This window comes from Bos grunniens, chromosome 6, assembly GCF_055505025.1.
Source record: "Bos grunniens cultivar Pamir isolate PY7600 chromosome 6, Bosgru_T2T1.0, whole genome shotgun sequence".
Classification (NCBI taxonomy): Eukaryota; Metazoa; Chordata; class Mammalia; order Artiodactyla; family Bovidae; genus Bos; species Bos grunniens.
The window spans coordinates 17,895,327-17,917,013 of NC_141170.1; the positions used below are offsets into that span (position 1 = coordinate 17,895,327).

The 21,687-nt window shown below is 40.6% G+C and overlaps 1 protein-coding gene across 10 annotated transcripts in view; it reads left to right on the forward strand.

Moving 5' to 3' along the window:
* The first annotated feature begins 6,085 nt into the window (after nt 1-6,085).
* The window catches only part of WDFY3 (WD repeat and FYVE domain containing 3), a 283,117-nt gene continuing 267,515 nt past the window's right edge, over nt 6,086-21,687 (forward strand). For all 10 annotated transcript variants that reach the window (XM_086407523.1, XM_086407528.1, XM_086407526.1 and 7 more), the window contains exon 1: nt 6,086-6,218. The gene's annotated coding sequence lies outside the window, so the exon portion shown is untranslated. The remainder of the gene's footprint in view (nt 6,219-21,687) is intronic.

Below are 21,687 nucleotides of genomic sequence, written 5' to 3' on the forward strand. Positions count from 1 at the left end.
GTGCAAGAAATCATGGTGGGAGCTGAAGATGTTAGAAGGGTGGAGGGGTGGGTGGTCAGCCAACCATGCCAGGTCCTGAAAGGCACTGAAAACTTTAAGCAGGAACCATGGATTGAAAGGGATTCAAGTGAATGTAAGCAGATTAGATTAAACATTATTGCAGTTGTGATAATGAGCAGTGTCAGAGAAAATGAAAGAAGATGAATTTTTAAGAGATGCTTAGGGAGTAAAATTGCCAATAGAGTAAAATTGCAGTAGACGATGTAGGGAGTGAGAGGCACTGAAGTGTTACGGCTGCTCCCTTTTGAGGTTTCTGAGTACAGCAATAGGACAAAAACACTGCCCAAGGAGAAAATTTTAAAATAAAGTTCTTGTGCAAGTCAGGGGATTATTTATCACAACTGAGCACAAGAACAAATGCTTATTGGGAACCTCCCTGGTTGTGGTCCAGTGGCTAAGACTCCGAGCTCCCAATGCGGGTGACCTGGGCTCAAGCCCTGGTCAGGGAACTAGACACCACATGTTGCTTTTAAGAGTTCGCAAGCCGCGACTATGGACAGAGGAACCTGGTGGGCTATGGTCCATGGGGTTGCAAAAGAGTTGGATAAGACTCGACAATTAAACAACAGAAGCCACAACTAAAAGACCCACAAGGAATATAGAAGATCCTACCTGCTGCAGCTAAGACCTGGCACAGCCAAATAAATAAATAAAAGTAAATATTTTTTTTAAAAGAACAAATGCTTATTATATTTTAATGTATATGAATTTTGATCATGATATGTGCCCAATTAGAGAAGAATGAGGTACTTCTGTACCATCTGTTCTGTATATGCTCTGTTATCATTCTTAAGACATTATAATTTTTGGTGTACATTGTCTCCTTCACTGGACCATGAATTCCATGAGGGCATACACTAGGTCTTATTTATATTTCTTGCAGTCAATCAAGTTTCTGGCCTAGCAGCTCCTCATATATTTGCAAAGTGAAATACTTAGGTCAAGAATCCAACTTTAAAATTTTCTATTTTTCCAATTATTTTTAGTGTGATTGTACATTTAGAAACAAAAATCTTTATATAAAGTTTATCAAATTCAAAGTTCCAAGTTAATAACATCATGTACTCATTCACATTTTATTCATAAAATTAAATGTGGTTTTAGCCAAATGGCCACATTACTGGTAGGATCAGATTTAACTGTTGGCTGGCTTTCTAATAATATTAATAGCAACCACAAGCTAGTATAGAATATAATCTGAAATTTCTGTATAGGAGGCTGATTACTTTTATATCACTAGCACAGTGATTTACAGTATGATTAAAAATATGTGGAATAAATTAATATTGATTTCTTGACTTTCTTTTTCTTCTTAGAGATGTGTCAAAGACCAGGTGCTTTTTACATTCTGGTCAGCAGATGGCACTGTTTTACTTTACTTAACTAATAGAGGGCTGTTACTAGGAGTCAGACTTATAACTTAGACAACCTATTAAATTATACAGTACTTTTGAGAGTTAATTTTATACTTTTTGATCAAAATAGAATGGGGCTGGTCCAGATAAAAAATAATTCACATACTTTTTGTTTTAAAGTCAACCTGAACTTTCTTGAATCCTACTTTTTTTTTTAAAATGTTCTCATTTTTTATAAACAGGAAAAGTCAGTATATTCTACTTTGTCCCTTAGCTTTATTTTTGAGAAAGATCAATATTGAACAGTACTTCTGGAAATAAATTTAAATTATTTTTAAACTAAGGTGATATGGTTAAACATTTCATTGGGCTTCCGTTTCCTATCTGTAAGATTACGCCTTTCAGTTCTGAAGTTTTTAAACTTGAGAGTGAGTCAGATCTTGGTTTTATTCAGGGTACCACCAAATATACACTATGTGACATGTAATAAGCAATTTGAATTTTTTGCCAAATTTTTTTAAAGAATAAAATAAATCTAGTCCACAGACTACTATATTTAACCTGTATTAACCTTGTCAAGGTACTGTATATTCCTTATATAAAGAAATATAAGGAACTGAAAATTAAGAGAGCTTTCAAACTAAGTAGAAATACAATTAACAATGAAGTGCTCAAATATCCTATTGCTATTATAATTATGATCATTATAATGAGCAACAGCAAAATTGTTACTATTGAATTTCCTCATGTGGTCATGTGACTTCAAAATTTAAAGCTTTACCTTGTATTACTTATTACTTGTATAACCTGAGTAAAATTACAAAAACAATGCACCAAGCTACAACCTGACCACCCCACTAAAAAAACCACGCAAAACAAAGGATGCTAGTACCTCTTTTGAATGTATGTATAAGAACAGAAAAAGTCTCTAATTAGAACTTTCTAAAAGCATTTCTCCCCAATTAGAGTGCAGTAATGACTCTAAATGGCACTGTTTGGAGGACAGCTCATCAGTTAATTATAAGGAGTTCTCTAAATTGAGGAGTGAAGAATGATACCAAATTTCAATCAGTGTAGATAAATATGGCTTGTCATTATTCACTTGATAGTTTAGACAGTCCATCTGAAGAGGAAGAGGTGGAGCAGAAATATTGTCTTTTCTAAAAGAACAGAAATTATGAGAATAAAACTGAACATTTGCCCAAGACCATATTCTTGTCTAGGGTATGTTTTGTATAGTCATTCAATTCTCCTGATCCCGAGAGACTCTCATTTGCTTGCCCAGTTTATTTTCCATCTGGCTCTGTCAAGCAAGGGAAAACAATATGGCATTTCTATTGTTGTATCTAATAGCCTGGGAAAATGGACACATATTTTAAAAATAGTAGTTACTAATTTGAAAACATGCTGACTAAAGCTTCAATTCCTTTGCATTTTTGTGTTCCAGCATAATTTAGCCTTCTAGCTTTCTAGTAATAAACATCTTAAAATTCTATAATTTACTTTATCTCTGGGATAATTCTACCTGTTCAAGTTTCTTATTTAGTGTTAAATGCAAGTGTAAAGAAAATACTTGTTTAAATAACAAATTGTCAAGACCCATTATTTAGTCTAACAATTTTCCAAAATTCTACTATTTTTCATTTTCTTCTTCTTACTTTTGCATCAGCCAAAGTTACTCTTTGGTTATTCATGTTCATAGAATTCTCAATCATGTAAAAAACCAATATGGGTGTTATTTGTCACAGATATCCTCTTGATTACGATTCTCCACAATCACTTTATTCATGAATAGTAAGTTGGGGACCAGACTCTGCTTAGAAATAGCCATTCGTGCTTGCTGTATTCCCAGAGGACTTTGCTGCACATGCCTCGATCTCCTTCCATCTGGCCTCTGCACAAAGGGTTTACCCGACTTTAATACAATTCTTTGTTTTATAGAAGACCTTGAGTTTATCTGAGAGTGAATACATGTGCAACAATAGCCATGTTGCAGGAGAACCTGATCTGACCTTTTTTTTTTATTACCGAACCCTAAGATGACAGAGAAACTATACTTAGCCAGCAACAAAGACTAAAGAAGGTAAGGGCTGTAATGATGACGGATTTGAAACAGAGCTGCAAAAAAGTAAATGTGATTTTTCCTGGGCACTATCCCCTTAATTCAGAGCTTATGTTTATATGGCTTCAGTAACAGTGGAGAAAACTTGCTACATTTTTATCACTTTTTTCAAGATTGTATCTTTCTGTATTTATTTTCTATCACTGAAGAACCTTTGTGAGACTTTGTTTGTAATTCATTAACAAGGGCTGTATTTGCATACTATCCATGTACATCATTGCAGTGTATTTTCTTCAACAGAAAAATGCTTATAATTAAAGTGTAAATGAATGTAACTTATCAGTGTGAATAAAATCTGATAAGTTTCCTGAAACCTTCTATGTAACTGAAAATCCTTTTAAAATGCACGCAGGCCTCATGTTTAAGACAACTGTCTTTCTTACTCAATGCTCATGTTATCCATTTTACTGTCTAAAAACAGTCACTCATAAGGAAATAATCAAGAATTTTGTAGTAATTTTGTCTAGTAATAGACTGGAGAAACACAAAATCTAAATAAACACCTAAAGACCAAAAAAGAAAACACAAACATACACATATTGCCTTACACAATGTAGGTGCTTTGTTTTCGATAATTTATTCTAAACTGTATTATAGGAAGATGTCTCAAAGACTTGACTTGGGTTTAAAAGTTTTACATGCTGATACAGGTTGTTGATTTCAAATAGAATTACTAGTATTGAAAGATGGCAACTGAAATCTGAAATCTAACAAGGTACCGGTTACTCTGTAAAGATCAAGGAAGAAGATTAGAATTCCACCTCCCAAAGCATACCAATATTTTTTATTAAAATACATTTTTAAGTTTGTTTTGGCACCTTCTTTTCAAACAGTTTGAAGCGCATTTTTATAATAACTTTACATTTGAATTTAAAAAAATTACTTTGAATTATAAAACCATATTTAAAAACATTTTCCCCTGTAATTGGCCTATTGAAGGGAATAACCTTTGAATACATTTCATCGTCTTATTCTGAAAGGGCAAGGTGCTTTTTTGGGGGGGATAGGCACTGTGACCCCACCCCCACCCCCAAATGCTCACATTTAACAGCCCTTGTATTTGTCAACAGTACTGAATCTTGAAGTAATCTGTGAGTGAATCCTTACAAATGGGTCCAATTTGCCAAATGCCAAGTGACTAAACAGAAGCAAACAGCAAGTCCAGCTTGCTTCATCTTTAGTAGAGGAAATTCACAAGCTTCTGTAGATTGCAGTGTTAGGAAAAACAAGTTTGTCATTAGAACGATGAGGTGACCACTTCCCCCCTCTAACCCTGTCCACTCAGAGTTGCTGACTCAGTTTGTCTCCACTGCCAGTAAAGTATGCCCCACACGGTCCACTGGGTTGATTAGCAACCAAACACAGAGGGGCAAACTGATAATCGCTTAGCAGTTCTAAGGTTTACCAAAACGTGCTAATTGCGTCTAAACACTGTGTTTGTTAGGACTGCAAAGGTATCCATGATGCCCTTTAGAGGAAGGGGAAAAATAACCCTACAATCTTAAGGCGACCAGTTCAAGGTCACTGAAGGAAGGCAACTGAGATCGGGGTCTTGAATGCCTCTGTCCTCTACGGGGTCGAAGCCTAAACACCACAGCATCCAGGAGTGTCAAAGCTGCGTAGTAAAACAGCTTAGCGTGGGCAGTCCTTTTGTACTCCAGCGGGAGTAAAATTAACGCAGCCTGTCGTCCGTCTGACAGCATCCAGCAAATGGGTGTAGGGTTAAGGAGAGCAGCGCCCAGCTGTCCTTTCTCAGCTGAGTCTTTTTGAGAAATTGGGACCGAGGCGGGAGGTGGTGGGTGGGGGGAGCGCACCGCGGGCGAGGGGCAAAGGGGCTGCGAGAGAGAAACGGGAGTCGTTGGCTGAGGGCAGGACGTGGGGAAGGAAGGAAGCCGGGGTGTGTGCCTCTGGAAAGGGAAGGCTGTGGGGAGAGGGACCAGAGTGAAAAAGAGGGGGGAGGGCAAAGTCAGGCTGAGAGAGTCGAGCGCCCGCTGCCAGCAAAAGGGGGAGACGAAGCCAGCTGGTCAGAGTGAGGAGGGGGAAAGCGGGAAGCCGAGGGAAGGGAAGGAAGTCGGGAAAGAGGAAGGAAAGGCAGGAGGGTTCAGAGGAAGGAGCCGCTGCAATTTCTGCGGCCGGCTCAGTAGGAGGAGCAGGAGGGGAAAGAGGAGGATCCAGAGTCAGTCAGTCAGTCAGGCAGCAGCGGGAGGTGGAGAAAGGAGGAGGATTAAAGATGGCCACCAACCGCTGCGGGGAACGGCAACAGCCCCTCACTTCCCGGGATGGTCCCTGCGGGGCGGCCCGGCCTTGATGGAGAGGAGAAGACCGAGAAGCGCCGAAGCTGAGGCGGCGGCGGCGGCGGCGGCGGGGACCCAGCGAGGAGGAGGAGGACGACGCGGGGGAGCAGGGAGCGGGGCCGGAGAAGGAAGAGGAGGCGGTGGCGGCGGCGTCGCTGCCCCGGCCGCCTAGCGCCGCTCGCTGCACGGCCCCGGCCGACCGGCTCCCGCACCCCGTGGCCTCAGCCTCGATCGCGGCCCGCAGCCCCATCTCCCCCCCGCGCCGCGGGGCTCCCGGGCCCCGCCGTGGACGCCGCGCCTGCCGCCCCCTCCCCGTCGCCAGCGCGCCCCCCGGCCCGCCACGGTCCCCGCTCCCGGCCGGGCCAGCCCGCGCCCACCCGCCCTCCGGTGAGTGCCCCCCGACCCCCCCGCCCCGCTCGCCGCGGCCGCTTTGTTCGTGCGGGGCGGAGGCGCTGCCCACTCGCGGCCCTGCGCACGCTGCCCCTGGGGGCGGGGAGGGGGGACAGGCCGCAGCCCAGCTGCCATCCTCCCCCGGGATCGCGCTGCCCCGGGGCCGCCGCCGCCGCCGCTGCGGGGCTGGCGGCCTGGCCTGTGTCCTCCACCGCGGCCTGGAGAGGGCGCCGTCGCGGTCCGGTCGGCGTCGGGGTCAAGGGCTGCGGGCTGTGGGGAGCGATGCTGGGGGTGTTTCGGGGGTGAGGGAGGCGAGGGCTGGACGTTAACGCGTTTAAGCAGTGGGGGCGTAACCTGGCGGCCCAGGGATCCGGGACCGATCGGGGGCCCCTCCGCCAGACCCCGCGGGGTCTCGGCTCCCGGAGCCCACCCCCCCTCCGCCCCGGGCACTGCCGGGCGAGGCCTCCATCCCTCGGGCGCTGTCTCCGCGGCTGCGGGCTTCTCCTGGCTTATTTTCGAGCCCTGATCTCTCCGCCCACCCCCCCCCCCCCAAACCCCACGCCCTGTGCTGGAAACCTTCGTTTGTGCAAGCAACCGGAGATGCTCTCGCGGAGCGTGTTTGCCCTTTTTTTTTTCCTCTTGAACGGGGGATGCGGTGCCATAGCAAACATTCACGGTTACGGTGGGCTTTAAATAGCAGTTTTGACCTTCTCGACCAAAAGCCATTTGGCAGACCTGGTCAGTGTTTGATCCTCAGGGGCAGCGTTTCATTGATTTTTTTTTGGATTGAATTCCGAGATCCACGCTATTAGGTTTTCCTTTTTCTGAAATAATCTGATAAAACCGATTGAAAAGATGTTTACTATATATGTGAACCCTTGCCTCTACTTCCAGTGCCTTAAAAATGGTTGTTTCCTGTGGGAAAATGGTGCTACTGCATATGAAAAACTATTTTTTGTTCCGTGATGGGCATGAGTTGGTTAGTGCCAAGTGGTTTCTGTTGTCTGAAAACCAAACAATTAAAAAAAGAAAAAAAAAACCTTTTGCTTTGAGATAGCAGCAGATTTCCAGGTTGAAATTACTTGATAGCAGATTTGAAACAGTTTCCACCATCAGACGGTGTGACAAACAACATAAAACAGGACCAAAAATATGTTGATTAAAAAAAAAAAAGCTCGATGTGCTAGTAGTGCATAGGTCAAGAAAAATATAAATCTCATTTGAAAATAAAACTTTAACGTGAACATGGGACTCTAAGCATAGGAATTAGTTTGATTTCTATAAAAGATATTTTAAAATACATACTGTATTAGATTGATTTGGGAACCCTTCCTACGGTATTTGAACATCAGTGGTGCATGTTAATGCTTGGAACCTTTCATTCTTATGCTGGTAGGTTTCTACTACCAGTGTCTTTATATGAGTTGATATTGATTCATGTAAAAAATGTTATGCTTTTAATTTAAAATTTCTGTAAAAAGGAGATATGAATTACAAACATGATGTTCTGGTCTTACTTGCAAAATCTTTTTTCTTTTTTTTTTTAAGAGTTAATGACAGCGTACTATTTCAGTATTATTTGGGTTCTCTCCTTTGACGATTCTTAAATTCCACTACTCAGCGTTGCAATTTTAAGAGTTTACATCAGGCATTTTCAATTTCATGCATGTGCTTTAGAAAGTCCTTGAATCCTTGGAAATCATATGCAGAATGTAGCATATATTTGCATTTTTTCCTGGGTAAAGAGTCCAGAGTCAACACATTTTCAAAAAGATCTGGCTCTGCAAAAAATTATAAGCCACTAGATATATAATTAAAGAATAAATCTGTATTTGGAAAATTAAAAATCTTAGGATTAGATTTGATAATTTGTTATCTTTCCCTTCCAGTTATGTCTAAGAAATGCTTGTTATTGAGGATTTAGCTCACAGAAGTCATTTTTTGTGCATTCTTACTGAAGCCTTAGGAAAATGTGAATCCCATTTTACAGATGTGGAAGTAGATACTATGAAAGATGCTTGTTCAAAGTGACAGCCAACTGGTGGGCCAACAGTTGAGCCCAGACTGTCTAACACCAGAGCCAGCACTCCTAATAATAAGGCTGTACTCCTCTCTAAGTCAATGATAGCATTTGCTTCATGTTAAAATTAGTAATTGATGCTTGACTACCATAGAAAAGTGGATCGATCTGCTGTTATCATAACACAAAATACTATGGAGTTTTAGAGCCTCTGACTCTGAGTAGGAAGAGACCTTAGTGATACTAACCTCTCTTAATAGTACTAGTCTGAAATGACACTCAAAGTAGGGCCATTTCTACTGTGTCTTTGACAGGATTATCCAGACTCTGTTTTTAATACTTCCTGTGACCACAGGTTCATGTTTTCAAAAATGTTTTAAAACATTTTTTCTGTTTATGTGAGTTAAAATCTGCCTTCTTGATATTTCAACAGATTAGTTTCCAGTTCTTCCTTTGTATCATTTGTCATCCATTAAAGGATTAATAGATAAATAACTCCTATTCCTACATTTTTTTTTGTAGTCAGGTTTTTGAGATTAATTTATATGTGGTAAAAAGTCTTGGCAGACATATACAGTTGGCTCATCACCACCACAATCAACATATGAAACATTTCTATCACTCCAAACAGCTCTCTCCTGCCCCTATGTAGTGAATCCTTTCCTCTACCTCTGCTGCTGCTAAGTCGCTTCAGTCATGCCCGACTCTGTGCAACCCCGTAGACGGCAGCCCACCAGGCTCCGCGTCCCTGGGATTCTCCAGGCAAGAACACTGGAGTGGGTTGCCATTGCCTTCTCCACCCTCTACCTCTAGCCCCTGCTAACTGTTAATCTAATTAATATCCCTGTTATCTTGTCTTTGTAGACAAGAAATTTATGTCTATATAACATAAATGAAATCATACAGTATGTATCTTGATGTCTTTCATTTATCGTAATACTTTGGATATTCATTAAGTTGTTTCTTGTGTCAGTAGTTTCATCAATGGTATGCTGATAAACTTGTAACAACCTGTCCTCCAAAGAAAAAAGTCCCAGATTGGTAGCATCTGCTAATTATTGCAGTGTAAACATGCTCATCATGGCCCACATTGAGCTACCTAAATCAGCTTGCAAAACTGAAAATTTAACAGTAGGCTGTCATAAGCTGTACCAGTCAGCCCCAGCACAGCACTAAATTTGTTCTTTTGTGTTGTTGAGTACCTCTCCATTACAATGAGGTACCACAGTTTGTTCATTCATTCATGAGTTAGACATTTAAGTTGTTCCCAGTTTTGGACAGTTATGAATAAAGCTGCTATAAACCATTATGAACAGGTCTATGGACAGGAGAAATGTTTTCAGTTTTCTTGAGATGCACCTAGGAATGGGATTACTGGGTCCTATGAAAGTGTATATTTTATCAATATTAGTTACTTCATATTGAACTGCCAAACTTTTCCAAAATGACTATACTGTTTTGAATTCCTATCTGCATCAGTGTAAGAGAATTTCAGTTATTCCTGTACCCTTGTTGGCATTTAGTATTGTCAGTTATTGAAATTTTAGCTGTTTTATGTGTAATGGTCTCCTTTAATGGTTTTGACTTTTTAATTCTTACTTTCAGCAGCATTTGAACCAATGTAGAAAGTTTGTGACAGATATTGCTAAATAATTTTTTGGCTTGGTCATCAGTCACTATCTCAATATGAAGGCGGTAGCACTTTAAGGCTGTTTCTTTGAGCTTCTTATTCTACTGTTGGCTTTCATGTATTAAAATTCCTTTTATAGGGACTTTTCCTTGTAAAAGTCCAGTGGCTGGGAGTCTGTGCTCCCAATAACAAGGGCCCTGGTTAGGAAGCTGGTTCCCACGTGCCACAACTAAGACCCAGTGCAGCCATATAAGTAAATAAATGAGTTTTTTTTTTTAATAAATATTTTTTTGAAGCTTTTATAATGAAACCATCACTGGAGAATTCTAATACTTAGCCCTTAACATTTTTTAAAATGTGGCTTTAAAAAAACTAGGTGAAGTTTTGTTTCTTTAAGGAAAATTTAGGGTTAAAAAAAAATCCTCAAAATAATTATAAAGCATTTCTTCACTTTTTAGCTGGACTTAAAGGGAAAATAATAGACTGAAATAATTTAAACATGTGGTCTTTGACATCATCCCAGGTGTTGTAAGGGGCATGAACCCATGAATAATTGTAGCATGACTTCAGTCTTTAGAAAGCTGACTTTCATGTAACGTTATGACGTGCGTTACCCTCCCTTAAGGTGACTTTTGAGCAGAGACTTGATGCATTTAAGGGAGTGAGAGTTTTAGAGCTGGGGGAAGAGCAGGTACCGAGGCTGTGAAGCAGGAGGGTGTTGAGTGTTGGGAGAACAGTCGGGTTGGCTGGAGGGAGATGAGAGCTGAGGTCAGGGTGGTGGAGGCCCATAGACCACGTAGGCCAGGACTCTTAAGGACTTTGACTTCTGCTCTCAGTGAGTTAGAGCCTGAAGTGTGTCCTGTGCGTGAACAGAGAAGTGTTGTCTCCTGCTTGAAGTTCCTATAGTGTGCCACCCTCTCCTGCCTGCAAGCTGGTCCTTGTCCGGGAATAGTGCTTGGTCGTCCTTCCCCTGTGGGTCCCCTTGGCAGCCTTTATCATACCTCCACTTAAAAGCTGCTTTATTTGTCTTTATCTCCTCCCCCTAGATGGAGATCCTAGATTTTTCTTTTAAACCTCTGAATTTGTTTCATTAGATGAATGCCTGCTGAATTATGGAATTGCTGAAAATGGGATTAATCATTGACAACTGGATAGGAGATACCCAACAGTATTGCTCATGTGGACGTGGATTCTGTTTTGCTGACCCTGTGCATTTGGTGCTGGGGCAGTGAGCTGTGCATAATAGGTGCTCAGTAAATACTTGGTGCATGCTTGAGTGCACATCCGGGTGGTAGTGTCTCCTGGCTTTTTCCTCTTCCCCTAAGCCCATGGGCAGACTTCCTCCAAATCCCTTAGCATGTTTCCCTATGGGCTTATCCTTCCTCTGATTGCATGCTCAAGAAGTGCCAAATGCATAGGAAATTCACTCATTCATTCATTATAAACAAATGTAATAATAAAGAAATGCAGATTATTTCTCTCCAAGCTAAATAGATAGGGTTCCCTGCACAGTGTTTTGGTTCATTCTTCTGTAGAATGAAAACATTCACACTTCTGTTTTCCTTTCTTTAGAGAGAATTTTTGAGATTACTTTATTACTGGGCCCCTAGATCTTTAATAAGCAAGACACTGATTATTTAATAAACAAGACACAAAGTCTAGAATATCACTTCTATAAACAACTGAAGCAGGAGCCTTGCAGAGTGTGAAAAGTCTAGAACCAGAAATAAAGTCAATGATATTTTGTAGGGTGTTTCATTTGGTTGAACAGGCAGTTATGATTGCTATATTTACCTGACTGTATGGATGTAGAGCTTTGGGATTTTGTACTGAGTTTGTAGAAATGTCAGGCCCCAGAACAGAGACCCTCAACTCTGACACATCTACGTTAAGCTTTTTTGTTTGTTTTGGCTGAGTCTGGTCTTAGCATCTTAAACATGCAATTGTTAATGGTATCGGTAACTCCAACTATCTCCGGATTCCTTGTTCTGTCTGATACTCCTGCGTGTCTTTGAACCTGCAGGAGAGGGACATTAAGAGATGATAGGTATTGTATCTGAAGAAGCTGCAAGACTTGAGGCAGAATATTTAAAGTAATGTCTTTTAGTGATATGAGTCATTTTTCTTCCTTTTTTTGTTAAGCCAAAAAATTATTGTGTACTTGGGCTTCCCTTGTGGCTTAGCTGATAAAGAATCCGCCTGCAATGCAGGAGACCTGGGTTTGATCCCTGGTTTGGGAAGAACCCCTGGAGAAGGGAAAGGCTCCCCACTTCAGTATTCTGGCCTGGACAATTCCATGGACTGTGTAGTCCATGGGGTCACAAAGAGTTGGACACGGCTGAGGAACTTTCACCTCACTTCACTTCATAGATTTTTGTATGTGTAATAGATCATAAATATTGGATTATTGACGGTCACAGTGTTGTAATCCATTGTGACAAGTCTAGTGATAATATGCCCTGTAGTTTTTTTTTAACATATGAAATACTTTGTGCATCTTAGCCCAGTTAATGGGGATGCTGTTTGTATTTTGATCAACTACACTGTGATTTCAGTGAGTGCTAAAATTTGGTTTGGGTTTTTTTTTTTGCTGTTTTAATGGTTATTTGTGAGTTGGGCCTTGGTTTTACTTCTCTAGTGGAATAATATTAATATTAAATTTGTGCGTTGGTTTTCTTAAAAGAAAATTATTAACAAATTTGTTTCTTTCCCATAAATTTTCTTTATTAAAAAAATTTGTTGTCACCTGCATCTATTCGTGTGTAGTATATTCGAGTATGACTTGCTGTGCTTAGTTGCTCAGTCGTGTCCGACTCTTTGCGACCCCATGGGCTGTAGCCTGCCAGGCTCTTCTATCCATGCGATTTCCCAGGCAAAAATGCTGGAGTGGGTTGCCATTTCCTTCCCCAGAGAGTATGACTTGGTACAGTGTTAATGAAATTAGTTATTTTAAGTTTAATATACGTTGTTCTATGATCAGATGCTGTTGTAGCTGAGCAAACTTGAGACTAATACTCTGGCAAACCTTTTTATCATTATGCCAACTCAATAGCAGGTACTCCTAAGTATCTGCTATTGAAAACGGAATCCCTCCTCAGTAAAGTGAAGAGACCTATGCAGTGCTGTATTTACACGTCTTGATAAGACTTCAAGTCTAGATTAGTAACTTTGAGTCAACTAGACACATGTGAAGCCACAATGGATTTAAAGCACTACTGTACTGATGTTGGAGTTTAGAAGGCCAGTGAATGAGGACTTTTTTTTTTAATAAACTAATCATGGTTGTTTGATTCTTTTGTGTCGCCAAATCCCTTTAAAGTATTTGTTGTTACTACTTATAAAAGATAAGTGCCTATTTACAATGGTACTTCAGAGGCCCCCAAATTAAGAGATTTGAATTCCTATTCTGCCTTTGCCTTTTTAAAAAATAATGTGTATTTATTTATTTGGCTGCATCAGGTCTTAGTAGTGGTATGTGGGCTCTTCAGTGATCTGATGCGGGGTCTTTTCTTCCTGCCTCTTGGCCTAGTTGCCCCAAGGCATATGGGATCTTAGATCCCTGACCAGGGATTGAACCCTTGTCTCCTGCACTGGAAGGCGGATTCCTAACCACTGGGCCATCAGGAAACTGTTGTGCTGTTTGGTTCTTCATCTTTTGGCAGCCCTCATTACTGCAGGTCCCTTAGATAATAGTGGTCATTGAGTTCTGACACTTCTTTAACTTTCCTTGTTTCTTAAACCCTTGGTACCAGTGTTGTGAGAATCATCATGTTACATTCTGATTTTTGACATGTGTAATAGGTATATCCTCAGCACTTGATGAATCTGCCAGGCCCAGCTTCCTCTTCCTGTATAATGTTTCTTCCTAGCTATGTCCCTCTGTTCTCTGGCCAGTGTGGTCTTCAAGGAGGCCAATTAATCAATGGCAACCCACTCCAGTACTCTTGCCTGGAAAATCCCATGGACGGAGGAGCCTGGTAGGCCACAGTCCATGGGGTCACAGAGTCAGACACGACTGAGCGATTTCACTTTGACTTTTCATTTTCCTGCATTGGAGAAGGAAATGGCAGCCCACTCCAGTGTTCTTGCCTGGAGAATCCTAGGGATGGGGGAGCCTCGTGGGCTGCCGTTTATGGGGTCGCACAGAGTCAGACATGACTGAAGCGACTTAGCAGCAGCAGCAGCCTAAGAAAAATAGGAATCTGATACACAGTCATTATCTGATGTTAGAAAGTCATGCCAAAATTATTTTGTATCTTTTTTTCCTTCCTGGTGTGGAGGGTGGCAACTAATTTATTTGCACAGAATCTTTTAGTTTTATTGCCTTGCTCTAGGTAATGCATCCATACACATACATTTTGCTTTATAAATCATATAATTTAGGAAGTGATTAAGTATTGTCTATAGGACTCAATCGGAGAAGGCAATGGCACCCCACTCCAGTACTTCTGCCTGGAAAATCCCAAGGACGGAGGACCCTGGTGGGCTGCAGTCCATGGGGTCACTAAGAGTCGGACACGACTGAGCGACTTCACTTTCACTTTTCCCTTTCATGCTTTGGAGAAGGAAATGGCAACCCACTCCAGTGTTCTTGCCTGGAGAATCCCAGGGACAGGGGAGCCTGGTGGGCCACCGTCTCTGGGGTCGCAGAGTCGGACACGACTAAAGTGACTTAGCAGTAGCATAGGACTCAATACTTTAAAAGAATCTTACAGGTATCTTCTCAAAATATCCAAATTTCTTAGTACATTTTGAGTGTTTGAGTTTGGATGTGCAACTTACTGTTTTAATTTCCCTAACATTTATTCAATTTGAATTACCTTACTGGTATATATATATATATATATTTTTTTTTTTTTTTAAAGAAATAAATTCAGGAAGTTGGGGAAATAGTAGAGTCCCACATACTCTTCACCTGTCACTCTTGACCAGTGGTAATATCTTATGTGACTAAAGTACAGTACTTATTTGAATTTTATTACTAAAATCACAGTGATTTTGCTAGTCTTAAAATGTTGACAAATATAAGAATGTTGATATTGTCGTATTCACTCCTCAGGGAGTGAAGAGGTTAGGTTCTGGGCTTTGTTTCCATAGACAGCAGAATCCTGGGAATTTCTTCCTTGAATTTTCTATAAAAAGGACGACAGGTAACTAGGCAAATGGCTGATTATTTTCAACCCAGTAGGTCGTTCACACCCTGGATCTAGTCAGGTAAGATCAATCACATGTCATTCTTCTTAATTCCTTTTGGCTGGGCCTTTTTTTTTTTTTTTTTTTAAAGGATTTGTCAGTTTTTATTTAACTTATTCTCCATAGAAAGTAATAGGTCATCATGTGAACCAAAACATTTCATAAGGCATAGAGGATATGAATAACAATGACTTGGCATGAGTATATAGACATAGTTCAAAGTGTTGTACCAAGTTCATGAAAATACCTATTCACACCTACGACTTAACTACCATCGGCAATGTCTGACACCTCAAAGACTCTCCGTAAAATTCCAAAATGCCCTCAAATCTTACAAAGTGGCCTGGCTTTTTTTATCTAATCACTACTATATTTGCTTACCAGAAACTTTCATTCTTACCAAGTAATAGAGTAGTAAAGAAAGAAGTACTGGGCAGTTAGTGAAGGGATGGTATTTATTAACTACCTGCTATCATTTTGTTGAATACAGAGGAGATTTCAGAAATAGAAGGGATGTTCTTAGTATAGCTGAATAAACAGCTGTAGAATATTACCACACATTGTATAATATATTTCAGCAAATTTTATTCTCTCTCTAAATACATACACACTGGCATGTAATTGGCCTTCAGTATGCACTGAGTGAATGAATGTAGTTAGGTAATAAGCATGTTGTCAGAAAATGATGTAAGTCTTAAGAAAATAAATGTTTACTGCCACTCCTAGGAATTCTAAGACTATTCATTATCAAGTGAAAGAATGATAATATATGTTTTATTATGTTTCTTTATTCTCTTTGTCCTAGAAATCCCTCAGTAAATTCATAATCAGATCTTCTTGATTAAAGCCTGAATCTCTCTGTCTCGAAAGCCCAAGTTCTTTTCCTGTGGCACACTGCTCATTAAAACACAGTGATTTAGATGATATATGCCACAGTTAAGTAAACAAGTATGAAATAAAAATAAACTCAGTTATTTTTAGAAATATCATTGTGTATTGATTGCCTAATAATTTTATTCAGCCTGATTTATTTGTGTGATGCCTCTAGTGACTAAGTTAGTCCAAATATAAAGGATTCAACTTGCTCTGGGAACCTAGTTCTTCTTTCCCAAAATAATACCCTGTAAATAGGTTCTCAAATGATGCTGTAGTGTTTATTAATAATTGTGTACTTTTTTTCTCGATTACTTATTAAATGTTTTATTGTTTGCTGTCCTGGGTGCTCTGGTATTTGCATGAATGTTTAAGACATGGATACTTCTGCTCTCAATAACTTTATAATATGATGATAAGATAAACGCATAAATGTTTGAACAGTATACAATTAGTCTTAGTCTATCTGAGGGGTGCAGAAGTTTTGTGGATACTTAGCTAGTAGAAAGATTACTTGTAGTTGAAATGATTCAGATAACCCTAAGATGAGGTTTGATCTGAATATCAGGGGAATTGATTGAATTTCCTTGGTGAATCCTGTGAGGTTTACTTCTATCAGAATTATAGAAAGTAATAAAATCAATTGATTTCACCATTAATGAGTCAGATGAGGTCTCTTGGGAAAAAATTCGCCTGAATTTATTATTTACAAAATGAGGAGAAGGGAGAGGGATAAAGTCAAAACACATGAAAGCCTTAGTTTTACTCCTGAAGCCTTTTACAACTAGGTCACCATGAAAATTGTACTAAAAGACTTGTCTAGCTTATATTCTTTTTAAGGATAATTTGATCTGTTGGATTGATGACAGGTGTGCTTTGTATATTTCATTTGCTAAGTTCTGAAATAAATTAGATGTTATCTCTTTGGTCAAGATGAAAACTGATGTATTGCTGTTTTATTATTTCTGATGTCTGGTCGTGTTTAAAGTATTTCTGTTGTCTTGGAGTGAAATAGCATTGAAAAAATTATTTTGCCATTGTGAAGTTCAGTGTGGCTAAGGTATCTAATTGGTGGCAGGCTTAAAGGAAGGCTGGAGAAGGAAGAGAAAGGACAGTGGTGGGGGGAGGGGGTGGAGGCAGGGGTTGGGAACGCCATCGGGGGAACATGGAGAGAGAAAATAGAAAAAAACACTTCCCTGTAAAGGGCGCTTGTTCTGTCCAGGGTCACTTGGTATAGCAGATGCTGACCTGTACCTAGGCAAACCTGGAACATTTCCTTTCTTTGTCAAACTTTATGAAAAAGCAGAAAGCGCTGAGTTTGCTTTAGTTATACAATGAATACTAATGAAGAATGGTGTCATAACATGAAGTTGTGTTCTCCACCTCCTTCCCCACAGAGACCTAGATCTAAATCTGAGTCACCAGAGTAAATAAGTTCGGTGATTCCCAGCTTGAGTTAGCTTGCATAACCACCACACGCGCTGGCATAGGTGTTTATATTTTCAGGAGGGTATGGAGAAGCCTGACAAGACATGGCAGCTGCTGGAAAGGCCTTTAGGCCACTGTAGCACCAAAACACACTGGTGTAGTTGGGAAACAGGGGAAAATGTGTGCTGAATAGCATTTCTGAGATGGTAATACTACAGTGATCTCTATTCACAGCTAGGAGGGTTATATCTTTCTTACAAAGCTTATTCCTTTTTCAGATGCACTTTAATTTTTTTCAGCCTAATACATTCATCAGAAATGAGCCAGTTATTGACTGTAGCCAGTATTAAGAGGCCTTCCCAGGTAGCACTAGTGGAAAAGAACCTGCCTGTGATGCAGGAGACATAAAGAGATGCAGGTTTGATCCCTGGGTCAGTAGGATCCCCCTGGAGAAGGAAATGGCAACCCAGTCCAGTATTCTGGCCTGGAGAATCCCTTGGACAGAGGGGCCTGGTGGGCTAGAGTCCATAGAGTTGTAAAGAGTCAGACACTGAAGCATGCATGTAGTATTAAGAGATCTTTAAGGATCCCCATGTTCTACCCTTCCTTCTTCCTGCTCTGCTGCTGACACCCACTTCAGTGCAGCAGTTAATAGTTGTCTCACATATCCTAATGTCATCTGACAAAGCGTCATTCCAGTCCAGTGAAGCTCTCTTAAGCAAGTGCTATTTTACTGGAAGGAGACGGGTTGCATTCCAGTAGCTAATTGTTACTTTGGTCTTGTTATTTAACAGCAGGTATGCGATGTAGATAGTAACCACACCTGGGTATGCCTTCTTGCGTTTTTGTTAAAGTTTAGAAATGCTCTTTCATACCCTAGTGGTGATACTGATTTGTATTTGAAAAATTTTTACCTCATTTTTCTAAGCAAAGGTAAGTACTACGCACAGGTTTTGAGTTAGACATTTGCATTTTGTTAGCTATAATCATTAAGAAATCAATTTTTTAAAAGCCCTGTTTTTATTTTTAAAGAAGTTTAAATATGGCAAAGTAGTAAAGAATGCTGTGGCTTATTGGAGTTACAATTAAAGCTTAATTTCATTATTATTTTCCTCATGAGACTTGAATTCACTAGGAAATGTCAATGAACAGCAATTTAGAAAATAAATTGGCCAGATGCCTGAAATAGAGAAGTTCTACCAACATAAACAAGCAGTAAAGTGAATTTTTAAAAGATAGATGTTCAATATAGTCTTAGATTGAGAAAAGTGTTGTAATAGTATAAAATTAGAGGAGAGGAAAATAATTTGCCGGGTGAAAAGTTAAAAGTAAATGAAATTAATCTATCACATGAGATGCATTTTGCCTTGTGTTTATCGACTAGCGGGGGGTGTTTTGGGCTTCTCTGGTGGCTCGGTGGTATACAACCCGCCTGCTGATGCAGGAGATGTGGGTTTGATCCCTGGGTCAGGAAGATCCCCTAGAGAAGGACATGGCAACCCACTCCAGTATTCTTCCCTGGAGAATTCTGTGGACAGAGGAGCCTGGTGGGCTATAGTCCATGGAGTTGCAAAAGAGTTGGACACACCTTAGCGATTAAACACCACCACCACCTAAGCTACAGGTGTTGAGGATGAGTTCCCTTTGGTAGCCTGTGTCAGGGATAGAACAGGCAGAAAGCAATCTTCTTGATCTGTTGTTAATGGGAATTCATGGTAAAGAAGCACATGGAATTGTGGGGGGACAGGGAGAGAGAGAGAAAAATGAATGAATAAGTTCATAGATGTATTGTGTTGTTATTCAGTTGCCAAGTCATGTCTGACTTTTTTCAGCCCCATGGATTGGAGCATGCCAGGCTTCCTTGCCCCTCACCATCTCTGTTTGTCCATGTCCATTAAATTGGTGATGCCATCCAACCAGCTCATCCTCTCTCACTCTCTTCTTCTGCCTTCATATCATAAATGTATACATACATTTATATGATTGGCTGTCAGAGAATTCTGTCTCTTGGCACTGGGCTACAGATAATGGCCTGTTATCAGTCCTTGGGGTTGGAACTAGTAATCAAAAGTAGGCATCCCAGTCCTAGGAAGAGACCAGACAGGGACCAGACTGGGAATCTCCAGAAGTGTCAGATCAGAGGCCTGGTTACAATAAGTGAGGGATAAACAGGCCTGAAACAGCAGAGAGGGTAAAAGTGGAACACAGTGGGTACCAGAAGAAGCTCGGAACCCTAGTTATCTAGTCCGGGATATAAAGGCGGGGTGAGTTAATGTTAATAGTGACTCCATCCAGAATTGAGAATTAGGGCTGGAACTACTAAAGCATCTCCTGTCAGAAGTCTGTATTGGTGATCTAGGATTTAAGTGACTGGAAAAGCAGAAACAGGCTCGGCTTGACATTTTTTTTTTTTTTTATATTCTGTTTTATATACCATTTTGTAAGAACAGAATTCATTTCCATTGTTAATCAGTAATCATTCACTTTGCTTTGCTGGCACTTGCATGGGATCACGAGATGTAGAGAACTGCTGACACTTGAGAGCAATGTCTTAACAGGGAACTGGTGCTAAAACGATCAGACTGAAGCTTTGGGGTAAATGTACTTTCTTGCAAAATAGGAGGATATGAAAAAGCATGTTAGGCATGAGAGTTCTAAAGTCATAGTTCTGAAGGCAAAAATACACTCTGTTTAGTTTTTGAGCAGGGTAAGAGGAAGCAAGGAAAATGTACAGTTAGGGTCATTTGATGTTAAAATGAGAACCTTCCAGACCTTTTTAATTGCTAGAAGAAGTCGTAGTAGCATTTTGGGGGTTTCAATCAGCTGATACCACCTTAAGGGGGACTAAAAGGTATTTTTGGAACCCATACTGGAAGTTGAATAATGAATTGAATGAATGGGACTTGAGCAGAAGAAACCAGAGCAGCTCTTGGGAGCCTAGCAGCAGCAGAAGTTTTTATACCTTCTTTCCAGACCCCTGCCAAGGGGAAGTCAAAAGGCGGGCAGCCCTCCTAGCTGGTGTCTAGAAGGTCACCCGTTAGTAGCTTAACTACCCTTTTCCCTTCCCTGGTCTTTCCCCTCACTTCCTTCCCCGCTTGTATAAATGTCAAGATAACCCTGATTTATCCCATCCACAGAGGCAACTTCTCTAAAAGAGAGAAAGTCTAAATGCATGCCAGAGGCAGTGCCATAGGGCTGCCAATTCTGGGTGATGTCATGCTGCCCTGGTTCTGTGGTGATTCTTTCTTGATATTTTACAACTTTAATTCCTGCGAACTTGCTCTGTGCATGATTGGGGGAAAGGACACAAAAAGAAAATATATTTGAAGGGTAAGATGCGGGTACTTACCGAACACCGGGGATTAGGAAGTTAATAGTGGCTAGAGTCCTTAATATTGCATCAGTGCAGACCCCCTAACCTGTTTCACTTCCAATTTCATACCTTCTGCGAGCACCTCAGCTTATCAGCATTCTGTTCCTCACACACTGACCCAGCCCCTCATTCTTGAAAGGCTCTGAGCTCCTGGTGGTTCTGACTGTATAGGATTGTGATAGCTTCCACTAACCTTAACACCACACAGCACTTCCAGAACATGCTGCAGTGGATTCCCCTGGGTGCTCCTCATGGTCTTTCCAGCCCCCACAGGTAGAGTAGCAGCTGCTCTTCCCCTTGTTAGTCATGAAGTGTCATTCTTTTTTTTCTAATTTTTAAAATCTTTTGGCCACACCATGTGGCATGCAGGATCTTAGTTCCCTGAGCAGGGATTGAACCCGTGCCCCCTTCATTGGGAGTGCTGGCGAACTATCATTCTTATCCCATCCTGTAGCCTTCATTTTTGCTGGTTTTTTTTTTTTTTTTGCTGTCATGAGGAAATCACCCTGAATATGATAAGCTCAGCTTGCAGTAAAGTTTGTGTTTTTCTTTCTTTTTTTGTTGGTCTCCTGGTAGAAGTATTTCTTGGTTATTAAAACTTCTAGGTCAGCAGACTTCAGAGTTCATAAGACAAAAAGCAAAATTTTGAGAGAAGAAAAGATGCCACTCCACTATTACTGTTTGGTTGCTACATCCAGGATATTTTGGAGGTGGGAGATGGCTTATATTGGTTGGTGGTTCATAGCCTACTTTATATCCTGCAGGACGGCACCCCAAATTCAGAATCTTTTAGCTCTGGCAACAACTATTACATCAAACTTCCAGGTATAAGCATTGCTTCCTACTGTGGGGATAGCTGTGTCTGAATAAAAATCTACTTGATAAGACTTACAAGGCCCTTTGTGTCTACCCATTGCCATTTGAAGTGAACTCCTGGATCAGAGGCCAT